General features: G+C 37.8%; 1 pseudogene; it reads right to left on the reverse strand.

Annotated features, from left to right (window-relative positions):
* Positions 1-1,004: 1,004 nt before the first annotated feature.
* Positions 1,005-2,493, reverse strand: LOC105519369 (annotated as a pseudogene).
* Between the last annotated feature and the right edge of the window lie 10,795 nt (positions 2,494-13,288).

Raw genomic sequence — 13,288 nt, forward strand, 5'->3', positions numbered from 1 at the left:
GGGCGAGGTGGCAGGCGCCTGTAGTCCCAGCTACACGGGAGGCTGAGGCAGGAGAATGGCGTGAACCCGGGAGGCGGAGCTTGCAGTGAGCTGAGATCCTGTCACTGCACTCCAGCCTGGGCGACAGACCGAGACTCCGTCTCAAAAAAAAAAAAAAAAATTTTTGGTTGTAATTTTAAGCCCACTGTAGGCAGGAAGGAATCATTAAAATTTATATTCTTTTTTAGTCTGTATCTAAATGATGTTATATTTTAATTCCAAATATTTACTTTATACCTCAGTAATGCTCATTGTATTTTGCAAAATTTATGTTGTTCTTTTAATTGAAAATATAAAACTTTTTAGCTCCTGAAAGCTATATTATAGTCATATAGTTTTATTACATTTTGTGGTAAGAATAGCAGCAACATATTGAGAACATAATAAAACTCGCCTGCCTTTTTAGTGCTTATTTATTAAAATCTTCTCATTAGACCCTATTGTTAATGATTGTTATATATTTTCTGTATAATTGTATTGCAATTTATTAAATGCCAATGACTTGAAATGTCTGCTTTTCATGAGTACACACAGTTAATAGCTGTAGATATCTAAAGAATTATTTTTCATTGTATATCTATGCTGTATTCGGGATTTTATGCATTAAAGTCTCCTTATTTTCAATTCTGTGTTATTTTGTTTCTTTTCTGGGGGGGTATGTTTTGTCAGATTGGTTAATTGTATTTTTGCTTTTAAAGCTTGATATTATGAGTTGAATGATAATTTTTAACTCGGTACACTTTACGACAATGTGATGTTTAATTTATATATGAATTAGCCATGTCTGTTGCTTATAGACATATCTATGTGTTTTTCAACTATGTAAGTATGACATCTTTTTTTCCTTTTTTTTCCTTGAGTTTTCAGATAATCTTTTTTGTAGTTGAAAGATAATTTTAAAACAGAATCAAAAGAAAAGAAATCATTTATTTGTTCTCTTCTAGGGCAGGGAGACAACCTGAGCCTTGGGGAGATGCAGAAAGGATCCATCTCAGACACTTGGCTGGATGTAAGTAAGCATAGCATTTGGGCCACAAGACCTGATGGCTTGGGTACTGGTCTGGACATAAGTCTCCATCTTCCCTGAAATGTCAACTTTTGTCTGCAACAAGTGGCTGGAGAAATATTTCAGAAAGATGTGTGCCTGGAACACCCAAAGACATACCCTTCCTTTCTCCTTGGCATAGGCCTTGCAACACTGAGGAAAGACCAGACTTGCAATGGACAGTTCAATAGTCTTCATCCCTTTGGAACTCAGAGGCTTGTAGGACAACAGGAGAGGAGACAAGCTAACTTGAGAAAAGTCTTTGTCTTTCTGTTTCTCCCCCACTGAAACACTATACATGTGGGGCCACAGTTCATGGCAAAACACGCATGCTCTCTTTCTTTCTCTCACACACACATCTTGGAAACCCAACAACTTGATGGCAGGTAGCTCTGGGCATCCTTGGTCTGGCATTCACCCACTCAGCATCTAAGCTGTCCTAAAGCTCTTTTCAATCACTTCTCATTCTTTCCATGCCCATGTGGCTAGGTGCTCCAGCTTCCACTCTGTCAGGCTGATCATAAAGGCATAGTGAAAGTCCCCCATTGTGATGGTCACTGCTGGGAAGCAGGGAAGGCTTAGGGCCCACTGCTGTACAAGGCTAATGTAGACGCCCTCTGCTCCACTCACCTCCTCAAAGATTGGTAACTGGTTCAGCAGTTGATATCAGTCATGTTATCAAACCAGGACTGCACAGGCACTGCATTCTCTGGGTGGAAGATGTAAGAAGCAGGCGAGTTGTCCAGGCTGAGAGTTTTCCTCAGGTCCCTCCCCAGATGGCTGAGGTCCTTGACATAGCAGCCCTGGTGGAACAAACACGACTCATGGGATAGGCAGCCCCAGAACACCCCACACCGGTCCAGCAGACCCGTCACAGGATCTGCATACTTGTCCAAGCTGGAATGAAGAGAACACATTTAAAGAGTTCCTCCATTCATCTCAGGAACTTACCCATCTAAGGAACTTACCCACATAAGGCCTCTTCAGCACATGGATCTGGTGAGTGGTCCCCTCAATCTCTACAGGCACTAGGGAGTCAGCATTGCTGATTGGCTTAAAGGAGCTATGCACAAGAGTTTCATCCAGGTCAGTGACCATACAGATCCTTCTTTCATCTTCCTCTGTCACCTCTGGGAGCAGGCAAGTTCCTGGGATCTGATATAACTGATACTGGAGACCCTGGAGCTGATCTGATTTAGCAGTGGTGTTGGCTTCCTCCTTATGTGTGGAGAGCTCAGTCAGGGAACTTGACTGGCCAACATTCTGGGTGCAGGAACAGCAGAAAAAGGCCTTGTAAGATGTGACAAACATGAAGGCTCTTAGGAGAGGACTTTGGAAACCAGGCCTTGCTTGGTAAGGACCAGGGCATCTTCCCTACATGCCTGGGTGATGATGGAACCATGTTCCATCTAACAATCCTGATGACTTGGCTGACTCGGTGGGGAAGACTGGTGGGCACACTGGCTGGGCTGGGCTGGGGGGCATGGGCTGGGGCCTGCTTTAGTTCCTGAGAGTCTGACTTCCACAGCTGTTCACATTCCCCCTCTCATTTCCATCACTGGCCAGGAAGGGAGACGGCCTGTAGGGAGGGTGGACGGCCTTGGAAGTGGCTCCCCAGGGTGCCCCCAGCCCTGATTCCCCCAGTGGCAGCATCTGGCTCCTCAGTTTGGGTCTAACATAGAGAATCCACCAGACAGGCATTTTTTTTCAACTTTTATTTGAAGTTTAGGGGTCCGTGTGCAGGATACACAGGTTTCTTACATAGATAAACGTGTGCTGTTGTGGTTTACTGCACAGATCATCTCATCACCTGAGTACTAAGCCCAGCATCCACAGCTATTCTTCCTGATGCTCACCCTCCCCTCCCCCATGCCATGAAACAGGTGCCCAGTGTGTGTTGTTCTTCCTGATGTGTCCCTGTGTTCTCACTGACCTGCTTCCACTAATAAGTGAGAATAAGTGGTTTGTTTGTTTGTTTGTTTTTCTGTTCCTGCATTACTTTGCTGTGAGTAATGGCTTCAAACTCCAGCCATGTCCCTGAAGGGGACATCATCTCATTATATTTTATGGGTTCATAGTGTTCCGTGGTGTATATGTACCACATTTTCTTTTTCCAGTCTATCATTGATGGGCATGTAGATTGATTACCTGACATTGCTACTGTAAATAGTGCTGCAGTGAACATATGTGTACATTTATTTTTTAAAATAGAATGATTTATATTCCTTTGGGTGTATACCCAGTAATAGTACTGCTGGGTCAAATTGTATTTCTGCTTCCAGGTCTTTGAGGAATCTCCACACTCTCTTCCACAATGCTTGAAATAATTTACACTCCCACCAACAGTGTAAAAGTGTTACCTTTTCTCCACAACCTCACCAGCATCTGTTGTTTTTGACTTTTTATTAATAGCCATTGTAATTGGTGTAAGATGGCATCTCATTGTGGTTTTGATTTGTATTTATCCAGTTATCAGTGATGTTGAGCTTTTCATGTTTGTTGGGCACATGTATGTCTTCTTTTGAGATATGTCTGTTCATGTCCTTTTTAATGGGGTTGTTTGTTTTTCTCTTGTAAATTTTGTTTAAGTCCCTTGTAGATTCTGAGTATTAGACATTTGTCAGATGGATACGTTGCAAAATGTTTCTCCCATTCTCTATGTTGTTAGCTTTGATGATAGTTTCCTTGGCTCGTCAGAAGCTTTTTAGTTTAATTAAACCCAATTTGTCTACTTTTCCTTTGGTTGCTACTGCATTTGGCATTTTTGTTATAAAATCTTTGCCCATGCCTATATCCTGAATGGTATTATCTAGATTTTCTCTTCTAGGGTTTTTATAGTTTTGGGTTTTACTTTTAAGTCTTTAATCCATCTTGAGTTAATTTTTATGTATACTGTTAGGAAGGGTTCCAGTTTTAATTCTCTGCATATGGATAGCCGGTTCTCCTAGCGCTATTTATTGAATAGGGAGCCCTTTCCCTAATTCTTTGTTTTTGTTGACTTTTTCAAAGATCAGATTCTTGAAGGTTTGTGGCTCTATTTTGTTTCATTTGTCTATGTGTCCGTTTCTATACCAGTACCATGCTGTTTTGGTTACTGTACTCTTCTAGTATAGTTTGAAGTTAGGTAGAGTGATGATTCCAGCTTTTTTTTTTTTTCCTTAGGGTTGGCTTGGCTATTTGGGCTCTGTTTTGGTTCCATATGAATTTTAAAATTTTTTTCCCCTAATTCTGTAAAGAATGTCAATAGTAATTTAATGGGAATAGCATTGAATCTATAAATTACTTTGGGCAATATGGTCATTTTCATGATACTGATTCTTCCTGTCCATGAGCATGGAATGTTTTTCCATTAGCTTTGTGCCTACCCTGATTTCTCTGAGCAATTGTTTGTAGTTCTCCTTGAAGAGGTACTTCACTTTCCTTCTTAGCTGTGTTCCTAGGTATTTTATTCTCTTTGTAGTAATTGTTAATGAAAGTTCATTCATGATTTGGCTCCCTGCTTGCCTGTTGTTTGTGTATAGGAATGGTAGCTACTTTTACACATTGATTTTATATACTGAGATCTTGCTGATGTTGCTTATCAGCTTAAGAAGCTTTTGGGCTGAGACAAAGAAGTTTTCGAAATATAGGATCAGGTCACCTGCAAACAGAGATAACTTGACTCCCTCTCTTTCTATTTGAATACTCTTTATTTCTTTTTCCTGATTTTCCTGGCCAAGGCCAGGATACTATTTTGAATAGGAGTGGTGAGAAAGGGCATCCTTTTCTTTTGCCAGTTTTCAGGGGGAATGCTTTCAGCTTTTGCATATTCAGTATGATATTGGCTGTGGATTTGTTGTATATTAAACTTGAAGGAATGTTGAATTTTATTGAATGCTTTTTCTGCATCTATTGACATAATCTTGTGATTTTTGTATTTAGTTCTTTTCTTTATGTGATGAATCACATTTATTAATTTGCGTACATTGCACCTACCTTGCATCCTGGGCACAAAGCCAACTCGATTGTGGTGGATGCGCTTTTTAATGTGTGCTGTATTTGGTTTGCCAGTATTATATTGAGGATTTTTGCACAGTGTTCATCAAGGATATAGGCACGATTCTTTGTTGCTATTGTTGTTGTTGTATCTGTGCTATGTTTTGGTATCAGGTTGATGCTGGCCTGATACGATGAATTAGAGAGAACTTCTTTGTCTTCAATATTTTTTGGATAGTTTTAGGAAAAAGGATACCATCTCCTCTTTGTAACTCTCATCAAATTCAGCTGCAAATCCATCTAGTCATGGGCTTCTTTTTGGTTGGTAGGCTATTTATTACTGCCTCAATTTCAGAACACAGTAATGATCTATTCAGGGTTCAGTCTTGGGGAGGATTTATTTTGCAAGGAAACTGTCTATTCTAGATTTTCCAGTTTATGTGCATGGGAGTGTTTATAGTATTCTCTGATGGTTTGTTCATATTTCTGTGGGATCAGTGATATCTCCCTTATTATTTCCAATTGAGTTTCATTCTTCTCTCTTTTCTTATTTATTTACCTAAATAGTTTTCCATCTATTTTATTTTATTTTTCAAAAAACCACCTACTGGATTTTTTTTTTTTTTTTTGAAGAGTTTTCAGTGCCTCTATCTCCTTCAGCTCAACTCTGATCTTGGTGATTTCTTGTTTTCTGCTAGCTTTCGGGTTCGTTTTCTCTTGGTTTTCTAGTTCTTTTAATCAAGATGTTAGGCTGTTAACTTTAGATCTTTCTAGTGGTTTTTCTTTTTTTTTTTTTCTCCTTTTGGCAGAGTCTCACTCTGTCACCAAGGCTGGAGTACAGTGGCATGATCTCGACTCACTGCAACCTCCACCTCTTGATTTTAAGTGATTTCTGCTCTCAGCTTCCCAAGTAGCTGGGATTACAGATATGCATCACCACACCCAGTTAATTTTTGTATTTCCTGTAGAGATGGGGTTTTGCTATGTTGGCCAGGCTGGTCTTGAACACCTGGCCTCGAGTGATCTGCCTGCCCCAGCCTCCCAAAGTGCTGGAATTACAGCCATGAGCCACCATGCCCAGCCTTTTCTAGCTTTTTGATGTGGACATTAGTGCTATAAATTTCCCTCTTTTCTTGGTTTCTAGTGATTATTCTATCTAGGTGAGTAGTCTGGGAAATAATCTTAAATTCACAATCTACTTATAGTTTAAATCTATATAATTATGTGAGAAGAACTTTTGTTATTTAAAGGTAATGTTTGAAAGATTTTGTAACTGTGCCTTTTAAGTAGTCTTAAATTTCTAATTGTAGTTAAAAACATATCATTGTCATGTCTAACATTTTAAGTATATGGTTTAGAAGTGGTAAGTATAGTTCTATTGTTTTGCAATAGGTTTCAGATAATTTTTGTCTCACTAAAGTAAAAATGAATACTCATTACTTTTGAAAGAACTTGGTTAACTTGCCTTAGGTACATAGCAAGAGAAGGGTCCATGGAAAGTCCCTGGCCCTTGGGTCAGTGCCTCATCCCTGCATAACATTAAAAAAAAAAAAGTCTGGAAAAAATCAAGCTGCAGGCACTAACAAGAGAACTAGCACATGGTGTTGTGCTTGGAGTCATGCCCATGGCTGCGCAGATAGAAAAACCTCTGGCCCATTTGGATAAAAACTTGCACAAACCTCCAGCTCACTCAGATAAAGGAACAAGATTGACCTGGAATAGAAATGCCTTTGAGCAGGCATAGCAGCTGATGCCTGTAATCCCTGCAATTTTGGAGGCAGAGGTGGGTGGATCACCTGAGGTCAGGAGTTTGAGACCAGCATGACCAACATGGGGAAACTCTGTCTCTACCAAAAATACAAAATTAGCCAGGTATGATGCTGCATGCCTGTAATCCCAGCTACTTGGAAGGCTGAGGAAGGAGAATCGCTTGAACCCATGAGGCGGAGATTTCTGTGAGCTGAGATAGCACCATTGCACTCCAGCCTGGGCAACAGGAACAAAACTACATCCCCCCCAAAAAAAAAGAAAAGAAAAGAAAAAAAGAAATGCCTTTGTCCTTTGTACAGTCAGTGGGCTCCCAGGCAAAAGTTTCTTCTCCTTTTGTGGGCATGGCCACAGTGGGCTCTGGAGCATTCTGGTCAACACTCTCCTTTATTTGGACTGTAAGTCTGACCTCTATGAATATTAACTTCAGCCCCTGATTGCTCCCGGGCCAAGCTCCTGGGCCAAGTTTTCACCTTAGCTTCTGATAAGTCCTGGGTGAAGCTAAGCAGCATCTATGAATCATCCCTTCAGCTCCTGATTGATCCCAGGCCAAAGTCCTGGGCCAAGCTGAGCCACTCGTTTTTCAAGACAGCCTGTGAACTAGGCACTTTCCCTTCCCTTCCCTTCCCAGTCCATAAAAACCCTGGACCCCAGCCTTATAGAGGGTACCCCGTTCAGACATCTATCTCTGCTGTCAAGGAACTTTCTTTTCTTGCTTATTAAACTTTCACTCTAACCTCACCTTTGTATTCATGCTCCCTAATCTCCTTAGAGGTAGAACAAAGAACTCTGGGTATTATCTCAGATGAGAGACTGTTACATCTTGGTGCACTGCTGAGACTACAACACGTGGTTTCTATGAGTTTGACTAATATTTTACATAAGTGTAATTATACAGTCTTCCTTTTTGAGTGTCTTATTTTACGTTAAGAATGTTTCCAAGATTTGTCCTTACTGTAGTACTTTTCAAGATTTCCTTATTTTTAAGACTGAATGCTATCCCAGTGCAGATAAGTGCGCTGTTTTTTGAATCTACTCATCCTTAAAGGCACATTTGCTTCCAGGTAGTATGTTTGTGAGTAATACTACAATGTACATAAATGTGCAAATATCTATTCCATGTTCTGCTTTGCCTGTTTGGGATATTTTTGACACACTGATTTAGTACCATGTGTATTCCCTTGCTTTTGTTGTCTGATCCATTGATATTACATCCCCCAAATTATGGTCAAGACCAATTGTCATGAAGCTTCACCCTTCTGTATTGTGCTAGGAATTTTACAGCTACAGGTTTTACATTATAGTCTTCATTCATTTTTTAAAATTGACACATGTAATTGTACATATTTTGTGGGAAACAATTATATATATATGTTGCATAATGATAAAAATCAGAGTGCTTACTATATTTATTGCCTCATGCATTTGTTATTTTTGTGGTGATAACATCCAAAAGCTTCTTCTCTAGCTATTTTATTTTATCTTTATTTATTAATTTTATTTTTAGAGACAGGATCTTGCTCTAACACCCAGACTGGAGTGCAGTGGTGCAATCATAGCTCACTGTAACCTCAAACAATCTTCTAACCTTAGCTTCCTAATTAGCTGAGACTACAGGAACCTGCCACCATGCCTGGGTAATGTTTTTATTTTTCATAGAGATGGTGTTGCACTTTGTTGTCCAGATTGGTCTTGAACTTCTGACTTCAAGTGATTCTCCTACCTCAGTCTCCCGAAAGGTATGAATTGCAGGAATGTGCCACCATAACTGGTTCCTTTTAGCTATTTTGTAATATGCAACACTTTTCATTAATTATTATCATTCTACTGTGTAATAGAAAACAAACACTTATTTCTCCTATGTAATTGTAACCCAATACCTCTTAAACAGCCTTTCCCCATCCTTCTGCCTCAGTCTCTAGTAACCCCTGTTGTACTCTTTGCTTATATCAATGCTTTTTGTCAGATTCCTCAAATGAGTGAGATAATAAGATCATAAAGTATTTGTGTTTCTCTATGTGGCTTATTTTACTTAACATGACATCCTCAAGGTTCATCCATGCTGTTTCAACTGACAGAATTTTATCCTTTCTTATGGCTGAATAGTATTTCACTATATATACATAGCACATTTTCTTTATCCATTTATCTGTTGCTGTACATTTGAATTGATTCCATATGTCAGCTACTATAAATAGTTCTGTAATAAACATGGGAATGCAAATACCTTTTTGACACAGTGATATCCTTTCTTTTGGATATACACCCAGGAGTGAAATTACTGGATCATATAATAGATCTATTTTTAGTTTCTTTTAGAAACCTCCATATTGTTTTCTATAATGCCATACTAATTTACAATTCCACCAACAATGTATACGTCCACTCTTTTTTTATGTCCTCACTACTACTTGTTTTATTTGTTAATTATTTGTTTTTATTATACCCATTCTAATGGGAGTGAGGCAGCACCTCATTGTGGTTTGGATTAACATTTCATTGATTATTAGTAATGTAGAGCATCTTTTTATGTTGCAGTTAGCCATTATTGTGTCTCTTTTTGACAAACATCATTAAGATTTTTTACATATTTTTAATTAGATTATGTGTGTTTTATTTTGAGGTTTTAAAGTTTCTTATATATTCTGAATATTAGCCTTTTGTCGGATGTGTAGCCTGAAAACATTTTCTTTCATCGCCTAAGTTGTCTCTTCAATCTTTTAGTTGTTTTTTTAATATGAAAAAGCATTTTAGTTTGACATAATGTTGTTTGTTTATTCTTGATTTTGTTACCTATGTTTTGAAGCCTTATTTTAATAATCCTTTCCCTGTCCAATGTTAAAAGCTATTTTTTTACATTTTTATCTAATAGTTTCATAATTTGTGGCATTACATTTAAGTCTTTAGTTTTAGTTGATCTTCATATATGAAGACACAAGGCAAGACACAAGGGTCTAGTATTATTTTTCTGCATATAAATATTTAAATGGCCCTGTAACATTTATTGAACAGATTAGTTTTTCCCTAAAGTGTGTTCTTGGTACTTCTGTTAAAAATCATTTGTCTTTATGTGCATAAATTAACCTCTGGGCTTATTAGGCACATTAGTCTACATGTTTGTTTTTATGCCAGTACAGTGCTGTTGTGGTTACTATAGCTTTACAGCAAGTTTTGAAGTTTGATAAAGTGATGCCTTCAGCTTGCTTATTTTGCTGAAAGTTCCTTTGTCTATTCAAAGTTTTTGTGGATCCATATAAGTATAGAATATTTTTTCTATTTCTGTGAAAAAATGTCATTGGCATTTTGATAAAAATCATGTTAAGTCCATAGATCACTCTGTGTAGCTGTTTTAACAGTATTCTTCCAGTCCATAAACAAAAGATTTTTTATTTATTCATTTGTATTTTGTACTTTTTATCCACATTTTGTAGTTTTCAGTGTAGAGCTCTTTTACCTTTTTAGTTAAGTTTGTTGCTAGGTGTACTAGTTAGGGTTCCCTAGAGAAACAGAACTAATAGGAGAATATATATATACACACACACATATGTAAATGGGAGTTTATTAAGTTTTAATTTATAGATCACAAGATCCCACAATAGGCTGTCTGAAAATTTGAGGAGAAAGGAGAGCCAGTCCACATCCCAAAGCTGAAGAACTTGGAGTCTGATGTTTGAGGGCAGGAAGCGTCCAGAACGGGAGAAAAATGTAGGGTGGGAGTCTAGGCCAGTCTCTCCTTTTCACGTTTTTCTGCCTGCTTTATATTCACTAGCAGCTCATTAGATGGTGCCCACCCAATTAAGTGTGAGTCTCCCTTTCCCAGCCCATTGACTCAAATGTTAATCTTCTTTGGCAACACCCGCACAGACACACCCAGGATCAATGCTTTCTATCCTCCAATCCAATCAAGTTGACACCCAGTATTAACCACCACATTAGGTATTTTAATTTTTGTAGCTTTTGCATATACAGAAGAAGCATTGGATGAAAATCAACATTCATTATGATGAAAACGCTCAACAAGTTAGGAATAGAAGGTGTGTGCCTCAACACAATAAAGGCCATTTATGACAAACCAATGCTAACATTATACTGAATAAGGAAAAGCTGAAAGCTTTCTCTCTGAGATCTGCAACAAGACAAAGCATCCCCACTTTCATCCTTCTTACTCAATGTAGGAAGCCCTAGCAAAGGAAATTAGGCAAGAGGAAGAAATAAAAGCCATACTAATTGGAAAGGAGGAAGTCAAATGGTCTCTGATTTTGGACAAAATAATCTTATATGTGAAAAACTCGAAACACTACACCAAAAACTATTAGAACTACTAACGAATTCAGTAAAGTTGTAGAAAATCAACAAAGTAGTAGCATTCTGTATTCTGATAGCAAACTATCTGAAAAATAAAATTTTAATTCCATTTTAATAGCAACCAAAAATTAGTTCATTTCGAGTTTATTTATTTATTTGAGGCGGAGTCTCACTCTGTCGCCAGGCTGGAGTGCAGTGGTGTGATCTCGGTTCACTGAAACTCTTTCCTCCCAGGTTCCAGAGATTCTTCTGCATCAGCCTCCTGAGTATCTGGAACTACAGGTGCATGCCACCACTCCCTCACTCTCAAGTAATTTTTTTTTGTGTGTGTATTTTTAGTAGAGACATGGTTTCACCATGTTGGCCAGGATGGTCTTGCTCTCCTGACCTTGTGGTTCACTTGCCTCAGCCTCCCAAAGTGCTGGGATTACAGGTGTGAGCCACTGCACTCGGCCTTGAGTTTATGTTTTACTTGGTGAAGGGTAAGGTCTAACTTTATGATTTTTTCCATGTAAATTTTTATTATTCCCAATACTGTTTGTTGAAGAGACTGCTCTTTCCTTATTGTGAATTCTTGGAACACATTTTAAAAATATGTTTACTATATCCATGAGGACTTATGTCTGGACTCTCTCGTCTGTTTCATCATTCATTTGCCTTCATGTCAGTACCAAACTGTTTTGATTACTATACATTGGTAGTATGTTTTGAAATTAGAAAGTATGATGCCTCTGTCTTTATATTTTTTTCCCAATATTGTTTGGCTGTTTATGGTCACTTGAAATTCCATAAAAATTGTAGAATATTTTACAGCTTCTGCAAAAAGTTTCATTGGTATTTTGATAGAAAGTACATCGAATCAGCTGGGGGTGGTGGCTCATGCCTATAATCCCAGCACATTGGGAGGCCAAGGAAGATGGATCACCTGAGGTCAGGAGTTCAAGACCAGCCATGGAGAAACCCCATCTCGACTAACAATACAAAATTAGCCAGGTATAGTGGTGCATACATGTAATCCCAACTACTCAGGAGGCTGAGGCAGGAGAATTGCTTGAACCCGGGGGCGGAGGTTGCAGTGAGCTGAGGTCACGTCATTGCACTCCAACTTGGGCAATAAGAGCAAAACTCCATCTCAAAATTAAAAAAAGAAAGAAAGAAAGTACATTGAATCCATAGACCACTTTCGGTAGTAGTGACATCTTAACAATATTAAGTCTATAACCTCTTGAACAAGAGTGTGTTTGAGAATTCATTGTTTAATTTTTACTTGTTCTTTGACATGCTAGTGTTTTTAACTTTTTGTTTTATTGTATTATAGTTAGAAATAATTTGTGTAATTTCCATCTGCTTAAATTTGTTAAGATTTGTTTTGTGACTTAACAGGCTGTCTATCTGGAATATTGTGGCATGTGTGATTAAAAGTATTTCATATTCTGCTGTTGAGTGGAGTTATAAATATGATTGTTAGGTCCAATTGTTCTATTATGTTGTTCAACTCCTCTGTTTACTTATTCATTTATGTTTTCTCCTTAATTTACATTACCAAAAGTCAGATGTAAAAGTCATCTGCTATTATCAGGCGCTGGCTACTTCATTTTACAATTCTGTAAAATGTTGCTTCATATATTTGGGAACTGTGATGTCAGGCACATATGTTACTGCTGTTGCTTTTAATGTTATATGTTGTTTTATTGTTGTTGCTTTTATTGTTGTTGTTTTTATTGTCCTTTTCGTATTGTCTCTTGTGGAAGTTTTTGACATAATATGTATTTTGTCTAGTATGACAGTATTTGACTTTACATTTGATTTTTTTTACTCTTTCATGTACAGTGTATGCATGTTCCAGATCATAATTTGGTCATTGGTAGGAAGCGTAGAGTTGAATCTTGTTTCATGAATTTATTTAGTGAAAGTATGTTTTTGATTGAAATAATTTATTTATATATAAAGTCATTACTAAAAGGGAATTATTTCCTATTGCATTTTCTTTCTTTTTTGTTTTAGGTCCTGCAGCTATTTTGTTACTGATTTTCTCTCTTGCTGTCTTGCTGAGTGTATTATTGCCTTTTGTAATGACATGTTTTAATTCTTTTCTCACTATTCTGTGTGTCTGTGTCTTTGTGTATGTGTATTATAGGTATTTCCTTTTTTTTTTTT

The sequence above is a fragment of the Colobus angolensis genome, unplaced genomic scaffold, assembly GCF_000951035.1.
Source record: "Colobus angolensis palliatus isolate OR3802 unplaced genomic scaffold, Cang.pa_1.0 Scaffold346, whole genome shotgun sequence".
Classification (NCBI taxonomy): domain Eukaryota; kingdom Metazoa; phylum Chordata; class Mammalia; order Primates; family Cercopithecidae; genus Colobus; species Colobus angolensis.